The sequence below is a fragment of the Euleptes europaea genome, chromosome 6, assembly GCF_029931775.1.
Source record: "Euleptes europaea isolate rEulEur1 chromosome 6, rEulEur1.hap1, whole genome shotgun sequence".
NCBI lineage: Eukaryota > Metazoa > Chordata > Lepidosauria > Squamata > Sphaerodactylidae > Euleptes > Euleptes europaea.
Window position 1 is genome coordinate 4,076,916 of NC_079317.1, and position 26,144 is coordinate 4,103,059.

The 26,144-nt window shown below is 44.6% G+C and overlaps 1 pseudogene; it reads right to left on the bottom strand.

The window, feature by feature from the left end:
* Positions 1–26,144, bottom strand: part of LOC130478876 (zinc finger protein 665-like) — a 42,862-nt pseudogene that overhangs the window by 10,607 nt on the left and 6,111 nt on the right.

Here is a 26,144-nt window from a genome sequence, read left to right on the forward strand (position 1 = left end):
AAGGAATCTCAAATAAGCCAAAAGGGTCCCTATATCTTACCAAGAAGGGTCCTTCAATCTCTGACTGCTGAGCTTCAGTCCAAGAAAATCTGATTTGGTCTTCACAAGCATGCATAGTTATAGAGAAAGCTTATCTTTCTGATCAATCTCTAAAGTAACTTATCACAATCATGTGACTCCTTCTGGGTATCTGGTTGGCTATTGTGATAAGCAAAATCAGCACAAACACATCTGTTCACTTTAACAAATGATGAGCACATTTATGAAAAAGCTAAGTAAGCCACAAGCCATCTCACCAAAATACTTTCTCAGGCCTAGAAACTACAAGCAAAGGATGACATAACTAACAGGTGTCTCCTTGTACTGGGGATGAGATCATTGCTACTGCGACATAGGTTTGGACCAGTAACTCACACCCTTAAAGCTGAAAAGGCTTTATTGAACAGGAAAAAAAAAGAAAAAGGTTTAGAAATACAAGTTGCATATCTATAGCAATAAAGCAGCACAAAAACAAGAAAGCTAACTATCTAAATCAGGGGTAGGGAACGTCAGGCCCGGAGCCGTTGGTCTGGCCCTTCGTGGGTCCTGGCAGATCTCTAGCTCAGAAGGATCTAAGACTGGCGATCCGCCCCCTCCCACAGACAAGAATAGCCTCTATTCTAGGCGGATGGGAGTTTGTTTTGCTGAGAAAAGGAACCGTTTCTCCCCCTTGCAGAAGAATCATTAGCTATGGAGTTGCTAGGACCGCCCAAGAAACTGTGTTAACCCTTTCCCCCCCCAGGCCATGGAGAAACGTATTCCCTCTGTACTACAAGAGGGCTGGGGGCGGAAGTGATGACAATGGAAGGGTTACAGGAGGCAGGGACAGAATGCGCCTGGGGTGTGTGTGTCTTAGCCAGTGTGTCCTCATTTCACCCCTGCAGATGGAGGTAGCAGGAGCCGACTGCAGAGCAGGAGCAACTCCGGCACGTAGCTGGACGGCTACGCCCGGCTGGTGCAACAGACCATCCTGTACCACCAGGTGGGCAAGTGCACCACCAGTTGGATGCCTGCCTGCTTGCCATGCATAGGGGGGTGTCATCTGGGGCAGCTCCCTGCTTGGGGCTTGGTCGGCTAATTTTTAAGTTGATCATTTTGTATGGCTGGCGAATGATGTTATAAATATCCAAATGGCCCTTGGCGGAAAAAAGGTTCCCCACTCTTGATCTAAATACTTACTTAGCAGATCTTACATAGCCAAATGTTACTCAAGGCATGAGGTATTCAGAGTATCATACGATTTTTTTCTGGCAGCATCTCGGCAAGGAGGGGGATGGAGAGGATAAAGAATTGGGAATGGCTAACTTCTGAATAGGCCGTTTTTATGGAAAAGCTGACCGCACACAGCTGACTCCGAACTACCTCTCACTGGGCTGCGTCTTCCGAACCTTCTGCCTGCTGGGAGCCTTCCGACCCCCATTCCCCGCCCCAACCGACATTTCAAGGTGGACCACCTCCTCCCAGATAGAAGGTTCCAGATGAACGGAGTCAACTTGAGAATTGTCCTTGGGAAGAAGTTTATGGATAAGATACCTGTAAGAGAAAACCATTTAGGCCTCTGGTGGGTTAAGTACAGGCAAAAATGGTTTCTGGTCTTGACTGTCAGTCAAGGATAGGACTTGCAATAATGGGTTTAAATTTCAGGCGGAAAGGTACCATCTGGATATTGGGAAAACGTTTTTACAGTAAGAGTGGTTCAACAGTGGAAGCAGCTACCTAGGGAGTTGCTGAACTCCTCCTCACTGGGAAACTTTAAACAGCGGCAGAACAATCACTTGGCAGGGATGCTCTAGGCTCGTGTTGGCGAACCTATGGCACTCGTGCCAAGTACGGCACGCCGAGCCCTCTCTGTGGGCACGCGCGGGGGCGGCTGGGACTTTGAAGGGAGCTCGGAGCCTTCCCTGGACTCCCCACCGCCTGGCTTTGAAGGGCAGGCAATGCGGAGCCCTTCAAAGCCGCTGCCCCCCTTCCCTGGACTCCCCGCGCCCCCCCTTGCTGAGCTGGGAGGAAACCTCAGTATTCAGGTTAAATTGCCGTGGTGGCACTTTGCGATAAATAAGTGGGTTTGGGGTTGCAGTTTGGGCACTCGGTCGCTAAAAGGTTCGCCATCACTGCTCTAGGCTGCTCCTGCATTGAGTAAGGGGCTGGACTAGATGGTCTGTATGGCCCCTCCCTACTCTTAAGATTCTATAATTCTGTGCATTTATTTAAAAAACCCACTTGTTCTTCAGCAGCCTTTTATCAAACTTTAGCGGTTTCTGGTGAATCCTACACACAACATTTTTGCAGCTCCAATGAGATGAGTTAAGTTGGCTAGACATTTTGGGGTGTAAGGCTATGGCTGTTAATAAACCTCTTTCCACACTCAATTTTATGTGGTTTCTCCCCTGTGAACCCTCTAATGTCTAGTTAGGATGTCATTCTGAGAGAAGCACTTTCCAAAATCAAGATATTTATATGGATCCTCCCCCCTCCCCATCTGAACCCTTTTATGTGCAGTTAATTGGTCATTTGGACAGAAACACTTTCCACACCCCAGGCATTTATATGGCTACTCCCCTTGGTGAACCCTTTGATGCCTAGTTAGATGGCCATTCCAAGAGAAGCACTTTCCACACTCCAGGCATTTATATGGCTTCTCCTTTGTGTGAAGCCTTTGGTGTACAGTTAGGAAGCCATTGGAAGAGAAACACTTTCCACACTCCAGGCATTTATATGGCTTCTCCCATGTGTGAGCCCTTTGATGCAGAGTTAGGCTGCTACTGCAAGAAAAGCATTTTCAACACTCCAGACATTTATATGGCTTCTCCCTGTGTGAAGCCTTTGATGTTGAGTTAGATCACCATTTGAAGAGAAACACTTTCCACACTCCAGGCATTTATATGGCTTCTCCCCTGTGTGAAGCCTTTGATGTTGAGATAGGGCGGAGTTCCAAAAGAAGCACTTTCCACACTCCAGGCATTTATATGGCTTCTCCTCTGTGTGAGCGCTTTGATGAACAGTTAGTTGGCTATTCTGAGAGAAGCACTTTCCACACTCAAGGCAATTATATGGCATCTCCCGTGTGAACCCTTTGATGCCTAGTTAGATGGCCATTGCAAGAGAAGCACTTTCCACACTCCAGGCATTTATATGGTTTTTCCCCTGTGTGAACCCTTTGATGTTGAGTTAGGCTGCCAATGTGAGAGAAGCACTTTCCACACTCCAGGCATTTATATGGCTTCTCCCCTGTGTGGACCCTTTGATGTTGAGTTAGGCCTATCTTGCGAGAGAAACACTTTTCACACTCCAGGCATTTATATGGCTTCTCCCCTGTGTGGACCCTTTGATGTTTAGTTAGGTCGCTACTCCATAAGTAGCACTTTCCACACTCCAGGCATTTATAGGGCTTCTCCCCTGTGTGAGCCCTTTGATGTTTAGTTAGGTCACTACTCCATAAGTAGCACTTTCCACACTCCAGACATTTATAGGGCTTCACCCCTCTGTGAACACTTTGATGTTGAGTTAGGACCCAATTGTAAGAGAAACATTTTCCACATTCCAGGCATTTACATGGCTTCTCCCTTGTGTGAACCCTTTGATGTTTAGTTAGTGAGTCATTCAAAGAGAAGCACTTTCCACACTCCAGGCATTTATATGGCTTCTCCCCTGTGTGAAACCTTTGATGTACAGTTAGATGGCAATTCTTAGAGAAGCACTTTCCACACGCCAGGCATTTATATGGCTTCTCCCCTGTGTGAACCCTTTGATGTTTAGTTAGTGAGCCATTCAGAGAGAAGCACTTTCCACACTCCAGGCATTTATATGGCTTCTCCCCTGTGTGGACCCTTTGATGTTGAATTAGGCCTATATTGCGAGAGAAGCACTTTCCACACTCCAGGCATTTATAAGGCTTCTTCCCTGTGTGAGCTCTTTGATGTTGAATTAGGCCTGTATTGCAAGAGAAGCACTTTTCACACTCCAGGCATTTATATGGCTTCTCCCCTGTGTGGATCCTTTGATGATGAGTTAGGCCTGTATTGCAAGAGAAGCACTTTTCACACTCCAGGCATTTATATGGCTTCTCCCCTGTGTGGATCCTTTGATGTTGAGTTAGGCCTTCATTGCGAGAGAAGCACTTTCCACACTCCAGGCATTTATATGGCTTCTCCCCTGTGTGAGACCTTTGATGTAGAGTTAGAGTGCAATTCTTAGAGAAGCACTTTCCACACTCTAGGCATTTATATGGCTTCTCCCCTGTGTGAATCCTTTGATGTACAGTTAGATGGCAATTCTTAGAGAAGCACTTTCCACACTCCAGGCATTTATATGGTTTCTCCCCTGTGTGAACCCTTTGATGTTCAGTTAGGTTGCCATTTTGAGAGAAGCACTTTCCACTCTCCAGGCACTTATCTGGCTTCTTCCTTGTATATATCCTTTCATCTCTTGTTAGTGCACTACTGTAACGGAAGCTCTTTCCACATTCCAAGAATTCATGTGTTTTCCGGCGTGTTGGACCGTTCTGACATCCTTTAACACTACATTTGCAGCTGAACCTTGTCTCTTTCATGGCACCCTTATGCCTTGTCTTCCTCTTCTTCGTTTCTTGTCGGCCTGAGACCTCTGGTTGTTTTCTGCTCTGAAAGCCAGCCAATTTCTTCCTCTGCTTCTCTTTTGCTTTCCTTTTCCTTCTGCACTCTCGCCTTGGTATGGATTGATCCTCAGTTTTCGCCTCCTCATGCAGATCTCCGTCTTTCCCCACGTCTACCCTTGCAGATTCCTTCTCCCTCACCATCTCCCTCCCTTCTGGAACTGCAAAAGAGAGACAGAAATATAAAAAGAATAAAATGTAGAAATATCAGTTAGCAGGTACAGTTCTTTTGTCTTCATGTAGGATTGGCTGCTTGCTCTTGCTCAACTGCAAAATGCAGTGTGTGGAGTGGTCACAGTTTCAGACTAGGATCTGGGAGACCCAGGTTCAAATCCCCACTCTGCCGTGGAAGCTTAGTGGATGACTTTGGGTCAGTCACATCCAGTGCCTGGCATCAGTCCTCATAGCCTCCCCGGGCCTTCCTAACACCTCCCCCGCACTCACTGAACGGCCATGGCGGGGAGCAGGCAGTTGGACTAGGGGCTTCCAGGTGGGGAGGAATACTGGGTTACCCCAGCAAGGCCTGAGGCTCTTTTCAGACTGTGAAAAGTAGGTCCCTTGGGGCCAAGATCCGATCCTTGGGAGAGGCAGGGCTCATGTGGGGACACAGCCCTGGCAATGCAGCCAGGGGGAGCTGTAGAGCAGGCATCTTCGCCTGGATGTTCTTATGTTCTTATGGATGTTCTTATGAGTTGCCGTGAAGATGGTCAGCCTCCCAGGCGGAGGAAATGCAGGAAGAGCAAGGGAGTGTGCACGCACCATTTAGAAGGAAAGGACTAGGGGTATAAAGAGGGCAGTTGCTGGACAGACTAAGAGGAAGATGGCTGAAAGGGTCTGAGGTTTTTGTCTGGACTCTGCAGCCTGGGGGAAAACAAGAGGAGTCTTGCCCCATTCTGAGGCCTGGCAACTGCTCCTGACCACAGCAGAAGGAAATCTGAACACACTGGAAAAAACACACAGTGGGGTGCCACACGGCTCTGTTCTGGGCCTGGTACATTGCATTGTTTCTATAAATGATCTGGATGAGGGTGTGGAGGGACTACTCATTAAATCTGCAGATGACACCAAATGGGGAGGAGCAACATCCCGAAAGATAGAGATGGAATTCAGCAAGATCTGAACACACTGGGAAAGTGGGCAGATATGAACAAGATGCAATTCATCGAGGGTAAGTCAGGCGATGCAGCGGCAAAAGAGGCTAATGCAATCTTGGGGTGCTTCAACATAGGCACAACATCCAAATCGCAAGAAGTCATAGTTCTGTTGTACGTAGCATTGGCAATCGTAAACCCCTTCTGACTATCCATCACCTCGAAAACCCTATGAGATGAAACCATCCAAAATGAAAAAAGATATAGTGCTGGAAGATGGTACCCCCAGGTCTCAATCAGCTAAGGGGGGAAGAGTGGAGGACAAGTCCAAGTAGCATTATTCCTAACAACACAACTGGACTATAGCTGAAACGACATTCAGTTTTTCACATGAATGGACGCAAAAGCAAAGTACAAAGCTGTAAAAGCAGATAATAGGAACATGGAAGGTGAGAAGCCTGAATCAAGATAAGCTTGAAATCGTAAAACGAGAAATGGAACGTTTAAACATTTCAATCCTGAGAGTGAGTGAACTAAAGGGGACTGGATTAGGACATTTTCCGTCAGAAAATTACAAAGTGTTTCACTTGTGAAATGACAGAAACAGAAGAAAAGCAGAAGATGGAGAAGCTCTTTTCTCTCTGCTAGAAAAAGATCAGGAGCCAACTGTGGTACAGACCACGAACTGTTAATTTCAAAAATTAGAATAAACCTGAAGAAAAACACCAAAACATTCATAATGCCAAAATACAAGGTCGACAACATTCCTGAAGAGTTTAAAGGCCAGGTAAAGAACAGATTTGTATTACTAAGTTCAAGCGAATGAGAACCGCAAGAACTATGGGTTGCAACAAGAGATATTACCAAGGAAGAATGCACCAACACTATTCCTATCGCACAAAAAAAATGAAAAGCCTTGATGGATGACTGAGAAAGCTCTTAACATTGCTAAAGATACAAGAGAAGCAAAAGGAGACAGAAACAGAATCAAAAGTCTAAATGCAGTGTTCCTTCCTTTTTCCTTTTATCCCTTAGAAGCTCCTTGATCAATTGATCTTGAGCAGCATATAGCTAGTGTTGGAGGGATATAAGGACTGAAACAAATCTTGCCACTGACAATGTAGCCTTGGGGTCCCTGTCGCTTAGTAAAAAAGGCATTATGTCAGTCACAGAGGCATTGGATTTGTATATTAAAAGGGGGAAAATATAGTGCGATCGAAGTTCCTCGTAAAAGCGGCATTCCAAAAGGGCATGGGCTAATGTGTCAATAGAGCCAGAAGAGCAAGGGCAGATCCTGTCTGAGTATGGTATATTCAGAATTCTGCCCTGCATTATCATAGAAGGGTTAGCATTCAATCTAGCCAAGCAAAAAGCTCTACAGAGACGAGGAGTTGTCAGATAATATGTATAGGCAGGCAGACCACGTGGAGGGGGTATCCCGAAGAACTGGGATGAACAGACACGACGAGCACGAAAAGTAGTGCTGTTATAATCGAGCTCTTTAATGCGCTTTTTAATTTTGGCAAAAGCTTCAGTTTAATGCAGTGTTCCAGCGACACGCACGTAGAGACAAAGAAAACTATTACAATAACCAGTGTAAAGAAAGAGAAGAGAAAACCCTAAAAGGAAGAACAGGAGATCTGTTCCACAAAATCCAAGAAATCAAAGGGAAATCTAAAGCTGAAAGATCAACATGGAAATATATTAACTGAACAGGACAAAATAAAGAAAAAGTGGGAACAATACACTGAAGAACTATACAGAAGAAATGAAAGGATGACAGATTCTTTCCAAGAAGAATCTTCAGAAGAAGAATCTGCAGTTTTAGAAAGTGAAGTGAAAGCTGCACTGTGAGAGAGCTTGGGAGAAACAAATCACCAGGAGCAGATGGGAAATCAATAGAGCTATTCCAAGCCACAGAAATTGAGTCCATCAAAATCTTGTCAAGAATATGCCAACAAATATGGAAAACAAAAGAATAGCCTACATACTGGAAACGGTCAATTTACGTAACAGTTCCAAAAAAAAGGAAACGTCAAAGAGTGCAGCAACTCTCGGACCATCACATTAATTTTTCACGTGAGGAAAGTGATGCTCAAAATCTTACAACAAAGACTGTTACCATACATGGAATGAGAAATGCCTAATGTTCAGGCTGGATTCTAAAAAGGAAGAGGCACCAGAGATCATACTGCAAATTTTCGTTCGTTACTGGAGGATATGAGAATTTCAGAAGAAAATCAGCTTGTGTTTCATAGATTACAGCAAAGTTTTTGACTGTGTGGATGGCTGGCTTTAAAGGAAATGGGTGTGCCACAGCATCTGATTGTTTCAATGCGCAACCTGTACTCTGGACAAGAGGCTACTGTTAGGACAGAATATGGAGAAAAAGAATGGTTTCCAATTGGCTACGGTGTAAGACAAGGATGTATTTTATCTCCCTATATAATAAGGAACGCTGGATTAGGTTTAGATGAAGGTGGACTAAAAATTGGGGGGAGGGACATTAGCAACTTGACATATGCTGGCAGAAAATAGACTTGAAACAACTACTGGTGAAAGTTAAAGCAGAAAGTGCCAAAGCAGGAGTACAGACCATCAAGAACTTCCAGGGGAAGGAAGGTAGGAGGATTCCTGTCCGGGGCAGGGGGGGCAAAGGAGGCCAAAGTTCCCCTCCACGTTCTTCCAGGCTTCCAGAGAGATATTCCCTGACATGCAGAACAGCATTCAAATACTTAGTGCTTTCCTTTTCTGGTGTTGTAACATCCCCAGGGGCAGGAGTTCCATTCCTTCCTCTGTGGCAAAGAGAGTGGTCTCCTGAAATTCAAGATTGCCAGAGGAAGATGCCATCTCCTTCCTTCTCTCCCGTGCTCATAATAAAAGGGAAACAATCCTTACCCAGAGAGGCGACGGTTTCATAATTTTCCTCTGTAACTTCCCAGAAGAGTTTTCTTTGGCCTGGATCCAGCACAGCCCATTCCTCCTCCGTGAAGAGCACGGCCACCTCCTCAAAGGACACTGCCCATCTCTGCAAGAGGAAAATATGGCCCAGTGCATCATCAGTTCCTGACCTTGAGCATCCAACGAAGGAAGAAGAACCCCATCAGCCATTGAGTAAATAAAGAGAATGCAATATATCAAACCTACAGCAAGGGAAATTGCATTAGTTTTTTTTCCCCAGCCTCTGACAGTTCGAATATACTGGAAGTCTCTAAGCAATACAAACTCAGACAATTGCAAAGAACTGGGCTTCTCTCGGTCAAGTCAAGTTAAAAGTTAAAAACAATTCTAATTGTACTATCTTGACCGTTTCACCCCAGATATACATGGAAACTGTGTCTCCAAGAGAAGGTTTCTGCTTTGAGCATTTTTGTTTGCAGAGGCGTTCTGTGTTACTCTGGAGCTTATAATATTGTCGAAGGCTTTCACGGTCAGAGTTCATTGGTTCTTTAACTTTTCTACTGCGATGCAGAGACACTGGAACCATTCCATCTTTTCTCACAAGTAAAAGAATCTTTATACAATGGTTCCATATTAACATACCATACCCTCATTAGCACATTATCTTGATACTTACAGGACAATACTTTTGCAGGACAATACTCAGCTCAAACCCAACCCCTTTCTGACTATATATTACTCTTCCTACACCCTTGACACTGAGAGACACTGTCCTTCAGTGTTACTACTCTGAAGATGCCTGCCAGTTGCTGGCGAAACGTCAGGAAAGAAAATTCCAAGACCACGGTTACACAGCCCGGATAACCTACAAGAACCTCTGGAGCTTATCTTCAGCTCTATAAACATAAACGGGCCTAATGAAGGTCAACATGTCTTTTGTTCCATTTTTTCCCCTAACAGTCCCAAAGCATGTCCACCCCAGGGCAGGTGATCCTTGGGGCTTGGCAGGTGAGGGATACAGGGCACAGAACATCCAGCATCCACCTGCCGCCTGGGGGTCCTTCCCAGAGATTTGTGCCTTGTGCAATGACTGCAGTTTGTACAACATGTGCTTGAGTTGCAAGTAAGCTATTGTGTGATCTCAAAACAGATTCTGGATTCCAAACAAAAGGAGTGGTTTAAGGCAAAGAGAAATGTATTACAGAAAAATCACTAAATTGGGGGTGGGGGAATCATTCTTATGTAGAATAATAAAACAAAAGCTCATTTTATTATTCCTGGTCCCCACGAGCTCCAGAAAATCCTTCTAATATTTTGCAGTGGAAGTGATTGTTTACTCCTGAGAAGTCAGGAAGGTGGCGGCAGCACAGATTGGGAGAATAGAATAATAGAATCATAAAGTTGGAAGGGACCACCAGGATCATCTAGTCCAACCCCCTGCACAATGCAGGAAACTAACAACTACCTCCCCCCACATTCCCAGTGACCCCAACCCTTCTCCCGCCATGCAGGATCCCACAATCAAAGCACTCCCGAAAGATGGCCAGCTAGCTTCTGCTTAAAGACCTCCAAACACGGGGACTCCACCACCCTCTGAGGCAGCACATTCCACCATTGAACAGCCCTCACCATCAGAAAGTTCTTCCTAACGTTTAGGTGGAATCGCTTTTCTATTAGTTTAAATCCATTACTCCGTGTCCTAGTCTCTGGAGCAACCGAGAACAAGCTAGTTCCCTCATCAACATGACATCCTTTCAGATATTTAAACATGGCTATCATGTCTCCCCTCAACCTTCTCTTCTCCAAACTAAACAAACCCAACTCCTTAAGTCTCTCCTCATAAGGCACGGATTCCAGACCTGTGATCATTCTGGTTGCCCTTTTCTGGACACGCTCCAACTTGTCAACGTCCTTCTTAAATTGTGGAGCCCAAAACTGGACACAGTATTCCAAGTGAGGTCTGACCAATGCAGATTACAGTGGTAGTATTACTTCCCTTGATCTAGACATAATACTCCTACTGATGCAGCCCAGAATTGCATTGGCCTTCTTAGCTGCCATATCACGCTGTTGACTCATATTCAGTTTGTGGTCCACTAAGACTCCCAGATTTCTTTCACATGTACTGTTGTCAAGACAACTCTCTCCCATCTTGTACCTGTGCCTTATGTTGTTTCTGCCTAGGTGACGTGCTTTATACTTCTCCCTATTGAAATCCATTTTATTGCTTATGGCCCAGCTCTCCAGTTTATCGAGGTCATTCTGAACTCTGACCCTACCCTCCGGGGTATTAACTACCCCTCCTAACTTGGTGTCATCTGCAAATTTGATTAGCATGCTCTCTATTCAGAACATAAGAACATAAGAAAAGCCCTGCTGGATCAGACCAAGGCCCATCAAGTCCAGCAGTCTGTTCACACGGTGGCCAACCAGGTGCCTCTAGGAAGCCACTAACAGGACGAGTGCAGCAGCATCATCCTGCCTGTGTTCCACTGCACCCAAAATAATAGGCATGCTCCTCTGATACTAGAGAGAATAGGTATGCAGCATGACTAGTATCCATTCTAACTAACAGCCATGAATACCCTTTGTCATGGTCTCTGACATAAATATGGTATTTTGTGAACATGTGCAGAATTAATTCCACATGTAAAACTTGAATATAACATGCAAACTGACCACAAGCTTCATATAATAATGAAAAGCCTGTGTAATGCAAATGTCCTTAGAACAGACTGACTGAATTCTCTCAAGGTCAGCTCTATCAAGAGCTAACTAATTATGTTACCCTGGTCTTGTCCTTGAAGGGGAAGAGCAGAGCACCTTTCCTTATCTATCAGTAAGATGTAACTAAAACCACCTTTTCTGACTCAGCGGTCAGCTGAATCTCACAAGCAGAACAGTTTTATCCTTCTCAAGGTCTAACTCAGGGGTGGGGAACCATTTTCCTGCCGAGGGCCATTTTCACATTTATAACATTGTTCGGGGGCCGTACCAGTCATAGATCTCCCAGTGTGGGGGAGGGGAAGAAAGAGACTAGGGTTGCAAGATCTCCAGCCACCACCTGGAGGTTTGCAAGAAAGAGAGAAAGAGAGAGAGAAAGAGAGAGAGAGAAAGAGGGGGGGAAGGAAGGAAGGAAGGAAGGAAGGAAGGAAGGAAGGAAGGAAGGAAGGAAGGAAGGAAGGAAGGAAGGAAGGAAGGGGGAAGGGGAGGGGAGGAAGGAAAGAAAGAAAAGAAGGGAAGAGAAAGAAAGAAAGAAAGAAAGAAAGAAAGAAAGAAAGAAAGAAAGAAAGAAAGAAAGAAAGAAAGAAAGAAAGAAAGAAAGAAAGAAAGGGGGAGGGGAGGGAAGGAAGGAAAGAAAACAAGGGAAGGAAGGAAAGTAAGAAGGGAAGGGAAGGGAAGAAAAGAAGGAGGGAAGGGAAGGGAGGAAAGTAAGAAGGGAAGGAAGGAAAGAAAGAAAAAAAGAAAGGAAGGAAAGAGAGGGTGGGAGGCTTCTCCCCCCCACACACACACACAAGCACTCATCAGCAGCCCGGGGATCTCAGCACACACACACATACACGGGGAGGGCTTGGGGGGGGGACCCTCCGACGGCAGCACGGCAAGCGTGCAGGCCGGGGAAATGGAGCACAGGGAGAGCTGGGGGGGGACCCTCCCGGGGCAGCGCAGCAAGCGCGCAGGCCGGGGGAATGGAGCACAGGGAGGGCTGGGCCCTTTGGGGGCGGTAGCGCGGGAAGGAAAAGAAAGGAAGGAAGAAAGAAAGAAAGAAAGAAAGAAAGAAAGAAAGAAAGAAAGAAAGAAAGAACGAACGAACAGAGGGAGGGGAGGGAAGGAAGGAAAGAAAAGAAAAGAAGGGAAAGAAAGAAAGAAGGGAAAGAAAGAAAGAAGGGAAAGAAGGGAAAGAAAGAAAGAAAGAAAGAAAGAAAGAAAGAAAGACGGGAGGGGGGAGGGGAGGGAAGGAAGGAAGGAAGGAAGGAAGGAGGGAAGGGAAGGGAGGAAAGTAAGAAGGGAAGGAAGGAAAGAAAGAAAAAAGGAAGGAAAGAGAGGGTGGGAGGCTTCCCCCCCACACACACACACAAGCACTCACCAGCAGCCCGGGGATATCCGCACACACGCACATACACAGGTAAAGCTGGGGGGGGGGTGGGACCCTCCCGGGGCAGCGCAGCAAGCACGCAGGCCGGGGAAATGGAACACAGGGAGGGCTGGGCCCTTTGGCAGTGGCGCGGGAAGGGAAGGGAAGGGAAGGGAAGGGAAAGGAAGGGAAGAAAGAAAGAAAGAAAGAAAGAAAGAAAGAAAGAAAGAAAGAAAGAAAGAAAGAAAGAAAGAAAGAAAGAAAGAAAGAAAGAAAGAGGGGGGAGGGGAAGGAAGGAAGGAAAGAAAAGAAGGGAAGGAAGGAAAGTAAGAAGGGAAGGGAAGAAAGAAGGGAAGAAGGAAGGAAGGAAGGAGGGAAGGGAGGAAAGTAAGAAGGGAAGGGAGGAAAGAAAGAAAAAAAGGAAGGAAGGAAAGAGAGGGAGGGAGGCTTCTCCCACACACACACACACAAGCACTCACCAGCAGCCCGGGGATCTCCGCACACACGCACATACACGGGTAAAGCTGAGGGGGGTGGGACCCTCCCGGGGCAGTGCAGCAAGCACGCAGGCCGGGGAAATGGAACACAGGGAGGGCTGGGCCCTTTGATGGCGGCGCGGGAAGGGAAGGGAAGAAAGGAAGAAAGAAAGAAAGAAAGAAAGAAAGACTAGAGATGTTCCTGAAGGGAAAGGAGACTCTCTGTACTCTGTGAGACATGAACAATGCTGATACATTGTACAGCACATACACAGACTGGCACAGCCAAAGCGACTTTAAACAGCTTTAAGCTAACACATAGTATTTATATATTCAGCATTGCTGTCTAAAACTAAAAAGAATATGCATAGCATGTACATAGACAATGCCTGATCTTAATGATGATCAGAGGTCTTCATAAGTTAAGAATATTAATAGAAGTCTTTAAAGGATTCAAGACTTAGAAAATACAGATACTCTGGGATAACTTCATATGTTCTCATAGAGCTTAGATTCTTAGAGGACTACAGATGACACAGCACTGTATAGTGTGTCTTCTGTACTGAAATATTATGATGTTTTGAATGATTTAAGTTAGGATGCTTCTAACCAAATCTTTTTCCAAAGAATTAACCATATTTTAACAGGATTTCTGTAACTTTATATTCTGAAAGTGCATTGCACTAAGGATACTTAATGAGTATATTCTGACTAAGATACTCCTTTATGGAGGCATAGAGATTGTGAATGATTACTTGCTACATTTTATTACATAAACATGTTTAAGACTAATGTTGTCTAGCCTTATATGATATTTTAAGGCTCTGCAACTAAAAAGCATATATTATATAATGTAAATAAATGTGTTTTTATTATACTTCTACCCTTGTCCAGTATTATAATTTATTGGCACGTTCAAGAGATGTTCTAGGAACCATAACAAGTTTCTAGGAACCGTTGATTCCGGTCTAGTGGTGTCTCACTGAATAAGATAACATATTCCTTCTCAGGAAGGGGTCCTTTCTAAGAGTATAGGCACTTAACGGCCCGAACCGCAACACCCTCTCCTCCATGAATACTGAATAAGATAACATATTCCTTCTCAGGAAGGGGTCCTTTCTAAGAGTATAGGCACTTAACGGCCCGAACCGCAACACCCTCTCCTCCATGAATATGTCCACTCCCCTCTTAAAGCCCTCCAAGCTGGCAGCCATCATTACATCCTGGGGCAGGGAGTTCCACAATTTAACTATGCGTTGTGTGAAAAAATACTTCCTTTTATCTGGTTTGAATCTCTCACCCTCCAGCTTTAGCAGATGACCCCGTGTTCTAGTATTAAGGGAGAGGGAGAAAAACCTCTCCCTGTCCACTCTCTCCAAACAATGCATAATTTATAACCTCAGCCGCCTTCTTTCCAAGCTAAACAGCCCTAAGTGTCTTAACCGCTCCCCATAGGACAGTTTCCTAGTCCCCTAATCATTTTGGTTGCTCTTTTCTGCACCTTCTCAAGCTCTGTAATATCCTTTTTTAGGTGTGGTGACTAGAACTGTACACAGTATTCCAAGTGTGGTCTCACCATAGATTTGTACAAGCGCAGTATGATATCAGCAGTTTTATTCTCTATTCCTCGTCTAATTATGGCCAGCATGGAATTTGCCTTTTTTACAGCAGCCGCACACTGGGTTGACATCTTCATTAAGCTATCCACTACCACCCCAAGATCCCTTTCTTGGTCTGTTGCTGCCAGCACAGATCCCATCAGTGTATATGTGAAGTTGGGATTTTTTTGTCCCAATATGCATCACTTTACACTTACTCACATTGAATCCCATTTGCCATTTTAATGCCCATTCTTCCAGTATGCAGAGATCCTTCTGGAGCTCTTCACAGTCCGATTTTGTTTTAACCACTCTAAATAATTTGGTGTCATCTGCAAACTTGGCTACTTCACTGTTTAACCCCAACTCCAGGTCATTGATGAACAGGTTGAAAAGCTCCGGTCCCAACACAGATCCCTGAGGCACCCCACTGCTCACATCCCGCCATTGTGAGAACTGACCATTGATTCCTACTCTCTGCATCCTATTTTTCAGCCAGCTCTCAATCCATAAGAGGACTTGTCCTCTTATCCCGTGACTATGAAGTTTGCTTAGCAGTCTTTGGTGGGGGACATTGTCAAAAGCTTTTTGGAAATCCAAATACACAATATCCACAGGCTCATTCCTGTCCACATGCTTATTGACACTTTCAAAAAACTCTAATAGGTTAGTGAGACAGGACCTACCCTTACAGAAGCCATGTTGGGTTTTGCCCAGCAGACCTTGCCCTTCTATATGCTTGACAATTCTATCTTTAATAATGCTTTCCACTAATTTACCCGGAACAGATGTTAAGCTAACTGGCCTGTAATTTCCTGGGTCCCCCCTGGATTCCAAGACCTCCGGACTACATTTCCCCACGTCGTTTGTGCCAACATGCACCACAACCACTGGCTCCTCCCCAGCACTACCTACCAGACTACCTATATGACGGGTAATGTCCGCAACCTTCGCACCAGGCAGGCAAGTCACCATGCGGTCCATGCACCCACCAGAAACCCAGCTATCTACATTCCTAAGGATTGAATCCCCCACTACAAGAAGCCCCCCTCCCCTCTGAGGCATATCCTCGGTAAGAGAGGATATCTGTTCATCCACCAAGGAAGAGGTCCCTTCTAAGGTACCACATCCCCCTGCCTCAGTGAGATGGCCTCCTTCCCCAAGGGCTCCATCATCCATGACTGGCAGGTTGCCGTCACCTTGGGACTGGGATGTGACTATTTCATCCCTAGAGTCCTTAGTCACCTCTCTCTCTGCCTGCCTCAGCTCCTCCAGTTGAGCTACCTTGGCCTCGAGGAAGTGAACTCGCTTCCTGAGAGCCAGGAACTCCGTGCACCGAGCACACACCCACGACTTCTGCCCAGCAGACAGATAATCATATATGTGACACTCCATGCAGCACACTAGATAGCCCCCCGACCCCTGCTGGCTTTCTACCTTCATAACTGGTATTTTATTAATTAATTTATTATTATATTATTCTTTGGTGTTGTCGTTTTCCAAATATATTTTTATTATTTTTCAACAATTATAACATGTTCAATTGACATTACCTTCCATATAATGTAAGAAAAAAGGACTTTAACAAATTCTTAGGCATTTGTCTTCAACATTAAATCAAATATAATATAGTGAACTTCCCCACCGACCACCTCTCTCCCATCATTAAACTGGTATCTCCTTTGTACTAATATTTTCTAATCCTGATACTTTTTTTAATTTTAATATTATAATTCCCCCTTATATTATTCCTTTTCATAAATGATAACAACACAGTAATATTAATAAGCAGGGGGGAAAGCTGAAAAAACCATTAAAAAAATTCACATAGTATATTTAATACAGTATCTTCCAAGCCTTCATCTCTATCAGTTATAGTGGATTAGATCTTAAAAAACATTATAATCTAAAAAAACCCCTAATTTAATATTGTAATGGTTCTACTCCCCCCCTTCCCTTTATAAAAAGAACAAGTTAGTATTCTTCCGGCTTTCTAACCCTTCTTTTTAAACTTTTTCTTCTGACTGGAAGTCTTGGTGTTGTTTGCTTTTCTCAAGTTAGTGTCTTGTCTTTGGCTATCTTCACCCCTTGGTCCTTGGGCTGTCTGTTCTTCTTTTTGTAATCCTGTAGTAAGTTCCATCAGTTCATTGTTTCTTGCCAAGAAATTTTTAGCATCTTCAATTGCGTTGATAGAGTGTTTAATCTGTTTATAGGTGAAGGTGAGTCCTTGTGGCAGCAACCAGGAGTATTTTATTCCTCTTTTCCTCAGAGTCTCAGTAAAATCTTTGTAGATACTTCTCTTTTCAATCAAATGGCATGGAATGTCTTTAAGAATTATCAGCGGTATACCATCTACAGAGAACTGATTTTCCATATGGAGTTTCATGATGTTATTTTTCAACCTGAAAATAAAAGGAGATGAAGATCTCTCTGGCTTTTGCATTCGGTACTTGAGTTGACAGGGGGATTCTGTATATTTTATTTATTGCATACTCCAATTCTGATTCATTTAGTTGAAATATATTAGCAAGTGACTTGACGATAGTGTGTCTTGTACCCCCCAGTCTTTCAGGTAAATTTCGAATGCGTAGATTAGATTCTCTGTGTTGCAGGTCCAAAACTGCCAATTGGTCCTTCAGTCGCTTTTCCTGGGATTGCAAATCTTCAATTTGTTGAGCCTGAAGTCTCATATCTGTTTTAACTTCTTTCAAATCTTCAGTGATATTTTTGACTGTTAATTCCATCTTATTCATGCCATTTTTTATTGCTGTGATTTGGTCCTTTGTTTCCTTAATTTCATTTATCAAGCCATCTAGTTTTTAAGTAATAAACAAGGTCATTTGTTTGGCTGATTGCTCCTGTTGCTTTAAAATCTTTTCAAAATGCTCCTTAATTAATTGAGTCTGCATAGCAAACATTTCTTGTGTCCCTTGTCAATTAGAATCCATAGTTGTCATATTCAGATATTTTTCAGACTAATAAGTCACTTACAAGCAGGCAATACAGTGTAGAATAGTTACTGGGTAGTTGGAAGTCTCTGGTTTGGCTTTAAATCTTTTTTCAGGAAGCTTACAAGGAACTATAGTGCAATGGACTTTCTATCGCTCTGACTCTATGATCCAAGTATGTAGGATTTATTTTGAAGCTACACCAAGTAAGGTATTTCCGGTCCATCTACCCACTGCAATTTCCTGTATTCCTAGAGGGGTATCTTCCTGGTTAAAAACGCAACTGGAGGGCTATCTTAAGACAAAGGAACAGAGAAATGAAAGTGAAGGGCTCCTCCTCCTCCCCTCAACGCCACAGCCTCCAGTTGGTAACTTTTCCTGTCAATCAATTTTTTAAGATTGTTTTGTTTGCCTGCTAATTCGCTTTAAAAGTTAATTAAGTAATTTTTTCAGTCGGAAGATCAATTACAGTCCTGGGTGGAGTGGTATAGAATCCTGTCTTTCAAATTGCAATAGTTGAGAATAGATTTGTAAACAAAGAGAGTTCTTGTAACTTACACAGGTTTCGGAGGTCGGGTTCTTTGTAGTTATCTTGTTCAATATTCGGCATTAGATAGAAGAGATCAGAGCCTGGTTCCGTGAGGCATTCATGGCGATGGAGTCCTCCTCAGCCGGCGGGGCTGCAACCAGCCCTCCCCCATGCAAGCAGCTCTTGTGGGGGGAGGAGTGGGAGTCAACCGCTCTTCTTCGGCAGCAGGGCGTTGCCTGCTTCCCGATCCACTGTTTAGGATCGGTATTGGGGGTACCTGACGGGCACCCCAGGTCAAAACGCCTCTTGGTTCCCCCGAGCAAGCTCGGGGGACATCTTACTCGGATCAGCTTCTAGCAGAAGTTCCCCTATTATTCTTTGGTGTTGTAACCCTGCCCTTTACTCTCTTGCACTCTTCCTGTATCAAATAAGAACTGAGTGCCGAAGTTCCTTGCCCAGCAGCTATCTGCTACGAATTCACATAGATATTCAAGTTGCTCGGTACTCCATCAGGATGGAGATAGTTACTACAGATCCCCAGTCATGGTCCCCAGGGCAAGAGCCCTTTGGCTCGCGCCTCTGGTGAGCAGGAGCCTTGGAATTTAAATGGTCACAGCCACCACCTCTCACGCACACAAGCTCCAATCACAACAACCCCACTTAACAAGGGAACAATCAAGGCTTTCAGGCAGCAATCAATCTTAATCACCCACTGGTACAACAATCACAACCCTCTCCCAGCAAACCTCAATTAAATCCTCAGTTTAGTTAGGCTACCCAGCGTTTTAAAAAAGGCAAAGTTTAAACTCACCCCTGCCTGTAGTCCCCAGCTCAGCTGAATCAAAATGCAGCCCATATTCCATCATCCAAGTCATTTCTAAAAAATATTAAATAGTACTGGTCCCAAGACAGACCCCTGTGGTACCCCACTGGTCATTCCTCTCCAGGATGAAGTTGTGCCATTAATGAGCACCCTTTGGGTTCGGTTGGTCAACCAAGTACCAATCCACCTAACAGTAGCAGTGTCCAGCCCACATTTTACTAGCTTTGTTTCAAGAAGATCATGGGGGACTTTATAAAAGGCTTTACTGAAATCAAGGTACACAACATCTACAGCATTCCCTTCATCTACCATACCTGGTATTGATGTCAGGCTGACTGGGTGATAATTGTTTGGGATTTCTTTCCCCCCCATTTTAAAGATGGGGACCACATTTGCTCTTCTCCAGTCTGCTGAACTTCTCCTGTTCTCCATGAATTCTCAAAGATTATTGCCAATGGTTCTGAAGTCACTTCAGCCAGTTCTTTTAACACCCTTGGATGCAGTTTGTCTGGCCCCGGAGACTTGAATTCATTAAGAGTAGCCAGGTATTCCTGTACTATCTCAGTGTCTATACTATGCTGTAATTAGATCCCTTCCTTCACACACAGAAATCTTCAGATCAGCTCGACTGGAGGTTTACAAAAAAAAGCTTTGTACTCTTCAGCATAGTGGTCAAGAGCAGCGGACTCTAATCTGGGAAACTGGGTTGGTTTCCCCACCCCTCCACATGAAGCCTGCTGGGAGACCTTGGGCCAGTCACAGTTCTCTCAGAACTCTCTCATCCCCACCTACCACAGAAGGGGCCATGTACACAGAGTGGAGTGCTGTGAGCAGGGGGTGAGGGAAGGGAGGGATGAACAAGACGCCTTGAAAGCAACGCCTTGACCCAGAGAAAATGTTGCGTTTCCACCATGCCTTTTGGCAATAGGGAAAAATCAGCTACCTGAGAAAGCAGCACACACCCCAACCTCCGCACAGACCTTGCCAGGGAAGCGTCTCACTCTGTGCTCCCTCCGGCCGCCTCTTGTATTTCCACTCCCATTCACAGGTAATTTCTCCTCCCCCCCTATTCTTGCCCAAGAGCTGTTGAGGAGACCCTAAACTCACCTTTTCTGCAGATATGCAAGAGCCAAATTCTCCCACCAGCCGGGGAAAACAAGAAAGAAGAGAGGCCCCGTGGAATCCCATAGCCCATGTTTTTCCTTCTCCTTCTCCAGGAAAAATCACCCCCTGGGTTGACCTCTCTGGTGCTCGCAAGGCCTTCTGGGAAATGCAGTTCCCTGCAACAGCAAAAAAACCCGGAATGAACCCCCCCTTTCAGTGATCTCCATCCTCATCAAGTTCAATACAAAACTTACCTCTCAGCAGCGACCCACCCAAAGCCTCCCCACTTACTACCCCAGGAACATCTTGTCACTGAGGGGAAGGCTTACACCACACACAAACTGTAACCGGCAAGTATAAAAATATAGAAAGCTTGTAGAATTTTTCTATTTAAAGTCCAAAAGCATCGTCTCATTTAGAGGCTTGACTTTCATTTAAAAGTAAAACAAGCCTAGACATTCTTTGCCAAGGACTAATGTTTCAGAATTACTCTGTCAAGGACTTCAGAGTCACGAAGAAGTGCTTTTTGCACTCTTTGCCCTTTCAATGACTCCACTTGTAGAAGTGCTTTTTGCTCTGACCTTTCTTTGTCCTCTGATAGTATTTGTGCTGACTGTCAGCTAGTGATGTTATGTAGTAATACAATGTGATTTTATATTGAATCTTCAGTCTTAGAAAGGAAAGATTCATATTAAAACGTATTATTCAGGAGATGAGAATACTGGTAAAATTAGTTACATAGAAACATCACAAGACTGTTTAAGAAATAGCATACTTAGCCAAATGACCTACTGTGGAAAGGAACTCCTTATATGGTAAGTGCAGGAGAACTGCTGCCCCAGGGAACATACAGTTCATGTGCAGGTTTGCACACAATCTCTCTCAAGATCAGATAGACACTGATCTTGAAGGATATAAAAGGAGGAGCTTCCTAGCCAAGAGTTAGAGTTCCTAACAGGTTGGTACCCTCTGACCTGAATGGATCTCTCCCTCCCTTGCATGGGATGTAGGCTCTCAGACCTTGATTCTTGCATGGATTGAGGCTCTTAGACCTTCCGTATGGGTTAAGACTTTCTTGCCTAAAAAGTCTCTCTAAGTGTTTAGCCCTTGCGTGTTCTGAATACTTACAGATTTCTCCAACATTTACAAGTCTTCCTATAAGACTGGAGAACTCCCTAAACTGAGGATTCTCTCTGGATATCCAGCCCTTACGAGGACTGGGTGTCTGGACTGAATACCTACAGATTCCACAACTTTCATATGAGATGGGAGCTCTTGGAGTCCATCAACCCTTGTGTGGATTCTTGGAGCTTACCAGTCCTCATGGACTGAAGGAGCTTAGATTTCTCCAAGTCTTTGCGTAGATATGGAGGTTCTAAAAACTCCCTGTAGATCTCTCCATCCTTTGTATGGAGGCACTGAAAACTCCTTAATACTTGCATGTATTGGGAAGTGTTCACTAAGATCTCTCCAGCCTTTATAGTCATGGAAGTTCTTAAAGACTTCTCTCAGACTAAGGTCTTACACATCTTTTCATGGCTTTAAGCTTTGCAGAGCTTTCTAGTTCTGGCAAAGCTAAAGATGGCATGCACACATAGATCAGAGGCCTTTCATAGGCTGACAACACTCAGAGATTTCTCTATGGTTTCATAAATCTGGTCCTGGCATGGAATGAAAATATGCTCTAAAGACTTCAGTTCTTACACGAACTCATGGAATCAGAGATTTCTCTAACCTTTGCATACACCAAAGATATTTAAAGACTAAAATAACACATAGAGGACCTTAAAGGTCTATTTATCCTTAACATGGATTGGGAACTTTCAGATGTCTCTAGTTCTGGTGTACTGGGGAGGTTCACAAATGACATGATTGGGCAAAGTATGCCTATATATTTTATGATATTCTAGATACTTTGAATTAAGATACTTTTAACTAAATTAGATCTTATTCATTGAACTAACCATTTTTACAAGATTTCTGAAACTGCTATATTTTCTGAATGAAATATTATTACTGTTTTAAGGTTTGAAACTCATATAGAAGTAAAGAGATTGTTTAAGATTGCTTGAATACATGAATATGTTTAAGACTCATAATGTCTGAACTTTGTAACATTTTAAAGACTTTGTAACCATCTATATGCATACATAATATATTAAATATACTGTACATACATTTACATCTTTTTCATATTTTGAAGGGGATGATTCTAAGAGCATAGGCACTGAAACGCACTGACCCGCTTCAAAACCAAAAGCAAACAGTGTGGAACCGGAGACACAGTGGGAAATGAGGTGCCCCCCACAAAAGCCATGCCAAACATGGAAGGAATTGCAGCTTGGAAGGAATCATAATCCCCACTCCCCCACCCCGCTAAGCGCTTCTTGCCTTGGAAATTACGGTTGATAGTGGAAGACAGAACTCGGGTATCTCAAAACTGGCCACCCACTTCAGGAGGATGTGACTTGCAGTGACAAAAAGGAACTGAATCAGACCCTCCTGCCACAGATTAGCTCTACTCCATCCCTCCATTCTTGGAAATATAAGCAAAGGTTTACTCATGAGAAGCTAGGGAAGAGACAAGTGGGTGGAAAAGATCCACTGTATAAAAAAACCACAGGGGGTTTAACCACTTTTCTGTCCTGGCAGAGCTTGCATGTGGCAGTCGTTGGAGTGTCGGACTAGGCCCATGGAGATCTGGGTTCAAATCTCCAATCTGCCACTGAAGGTTGCTGCCTGACTTTGGACCATTGGGTCTCAGCCAGACCTGCCTCACAGGGTTGTTGCTGTTGGCAGAGTGCTAAACATGCAGAGAAGCGGCAGACTCACTGATTAAAGTTAAATGTTTATTAGGGAACTCAGATAGGAAAGCTGAGAGACAGAGGTTGCCTCAGGCTGTCTAACTGGTTAAGGAGGGAGAGAGAAGCGACTTCCAAAAAGGAGGAGGAAACAGACCGGAAATTATCAGTCTGAGGACAGTCAAGAGGTGACACAAAGGGATGGAAGGGTCTCTGACCACAAAGCCCTATTGAGCTGACCACTTGCCCACCCCCTGCTGGGTCCTCTTCTCAGTTCCTTTGCACACTAGACGTGGTTACTTCCAACAATTGTAAGGTGTTATGGAGGAGAGCAACATAAGCTGCTTTGTATCCCCATAGAGGAGAATGGCAGCACAGGCTGGGAGGGTGGAAAATATCCCCCCCCCCTCCACAAAACAAAGGGAGCTTCCCTGAGTTAACAGAGCCAGTGTGGTGTAGTGGTTAGAGTGTCTGACGAGGGCCTATGAGCCTCAGCTTCAAATACCCTTGGGCCAGGCATACCCTCTCAGCCAGAACTACCTCACAGGGTTGCTGTGAGGATAAAATGGAGGACAGGAGAATGATGTAAGCTGTTTTGGGTTCCCACTGGAGAGGAATATGGGGTACAAATGATCCAGTGGCTTAATTGTGGCAGGCAAAACTGATCATATAATAATATAAGAATAATTTTAATAGTTTTTTTGTCTTCTTTTTACATGGTTGCATACTGCTATACAGAGCAGCCCTGGCTCTTGTAGTTCTTGTATCCTAGTAATGTTTTATTGGGGTATACTGTTTATATTTGATGACCACTAAGGAAGACATGGTCAAGATGCGTCTGGTCATGCATTTCTGATTTGTCTTACACAGAAATATTTTGTATCCATACATATAGTTTGGTTATGCATTTCTGATTTGTTTTGGAATTTTATGCATACAGAGATATCTTGTATCCATTGATGATGAAAAATTTATACATATTGTTTCTTTGAAACTTCTTACTCCATGGTTTTGATTTGTGTTGCAGTTCTTCCTTTATTGTTCAATTCACTGCCCACTTAGAACCAAGGTGAATGTGGCCACCTCGCAAGAGGGCAGGACCGGGTAAAACGCTCCACCCACAGAGGCTCATGAATCCTACTGGATTCCAAAACCCTCTGGGGGATTTTAGGATTCCAAACATGTGCTCTGTTGAGGCCCCAGTGGAAACACGGAATGTGAAGTTCCTTCAAGCTACCGACAAGGTTGCCCCTCGCCGATCTCTCCTACCTGTGGGTCAAAACCCTGATTTACCTCAGGGCTGGGTGATCTGAAAAGGGCTGGGAGATGTCTAGAACGGCGCTGGCAGAGAACTCTTACTGAATCGGACAGATCTTGCTATCGAGCTCATGGCAAGAACCATGAAGCGGTGGTGACGGCAGCAAAGAAAGCTTCCTCCTCTGCTATTACAGCATCAGCTAGTTCACGTTCCTCCCAACTGCTCCAGGTAGCTCAGCAACGGCTGGTGCCTAAATCTGAGCCTCTCATGTCCCAGGAACAGACGATTAGCTGTGCCACTTTTGCCAAGGTTTTTGCTCGTCAGATCTGGATGTCTGGTATAACACAGGTACACCAGAAAAAATGGCCAAATACTCTGCCTAGGCCAGGTATTTATGGATCATTTTCACCCAATTTCTGTGAGGGGGTGTTGATCCCGGAATCTGTGAAGGCCACGACTTGTACCCGGGATCCTTGCCGAAAGGATTTGCTAGCAGGAACCTAACAGGATGTCGCCCCTCTCTCTCAATCAGAGCCCTCCTCATCGACACATTCACAACATTAATGTATTCACATCAATGCCCTTTATGCTCTCTTTCTCAGGCACTGTAAGATCTCCAGGTATGGGAGCTCTGTTCTTTCTTCTGTGGCCAACAAAAAAAAGTATGTTCTGAAATTCAAGAGGGCCAAATGAAGAAGCCACCCCCTCCATATTCATGGTAAAAGGGGAAAGATCCTTACCCACGGTCTCGTAATTTTCCTCCATAACTTCCCGGTAGAGTTTTCTTTGGCCTGGATCCAGCAGAGCCCATTCTTCCACCGTGAAGAACACAGCCACCTCCTGAAAGGACACCAGCGATCCCTGAAAGAGGAAAATATAACCCAGTTGATCTTCTATTCCTGTCTCTGAGCATTCAAGAGTGAAAGAAGAACCCCATTGGCCAGTCAGTTGAGTGAAACAACGTAATGCATCAAACTGATGACAAGAAAAATTGCATTATTTTTGTTCCAGACTCTGTCATAGTCGGGGGGGGGGGGGAGAATAATGCAATTTTTCTTTATGTATTTACCTTTCACGTTTAGAAAAATAACAGACGAGGGGAAAACTCAAAATCCAGCAACTATACACAGAGACATATAACAACAGTGGTGGCAGATCTACCATTAAGTCTCTATAAAACATTTTCAAATATCTAAAAGAAGAAGCAGCAGCATTGGTTTCTATATGCCGACTTTCTCCGCCACTTAAGGAAGAATCAAACCGACTTACAATCACCTCCCCTTCCCCTCCCAAAAACAGACACCCTGTGAAGTAGGTGGGGCTGAGAGAGTGTGACTAGCCCAAGGTCACCCAGCTGGCTTCATGTGGACGAGTGGGGAATCAAACCCAGTTCTCCAGATCAGTCCACTGCTCCAAACCATCGCTCCTAACCACTACACCACACTGGCTCCCTAAAAATAAAAATAAGTTCATACGCAATAGTCGTCTATATGCCGTGCGTTCAAATACAGATAAAGTTCTAAGGGCCTCCATCCACTGATTTACCAGTGGTGGGCATTTATTCCTCCAATGTTGTAATAATACCACTGCTTTAGCGCTGCAGTCAGGGCACAGAGTCTAATGCAAAACTGATGCAAGTCACAGCTTCCTCGCACAAAAACCCAATGACTGACCGCACGCACCCAAAGCCCCCTTCCATCACAGGGGCAGACCATGGCCAAAGGCCTCTTGGGGGGTTTATAGCCTGCGGAGGGTGGGGAAAAGGACAGGGCGGGTGCAGCCAGCTAAGGGGGGCTGGGGGGTCCAGTAAGGACAGACAAGGATCGCAGCCCGATCAGACCAGGGGTCCGCCTAGGTCGGGGGTCCCCAAC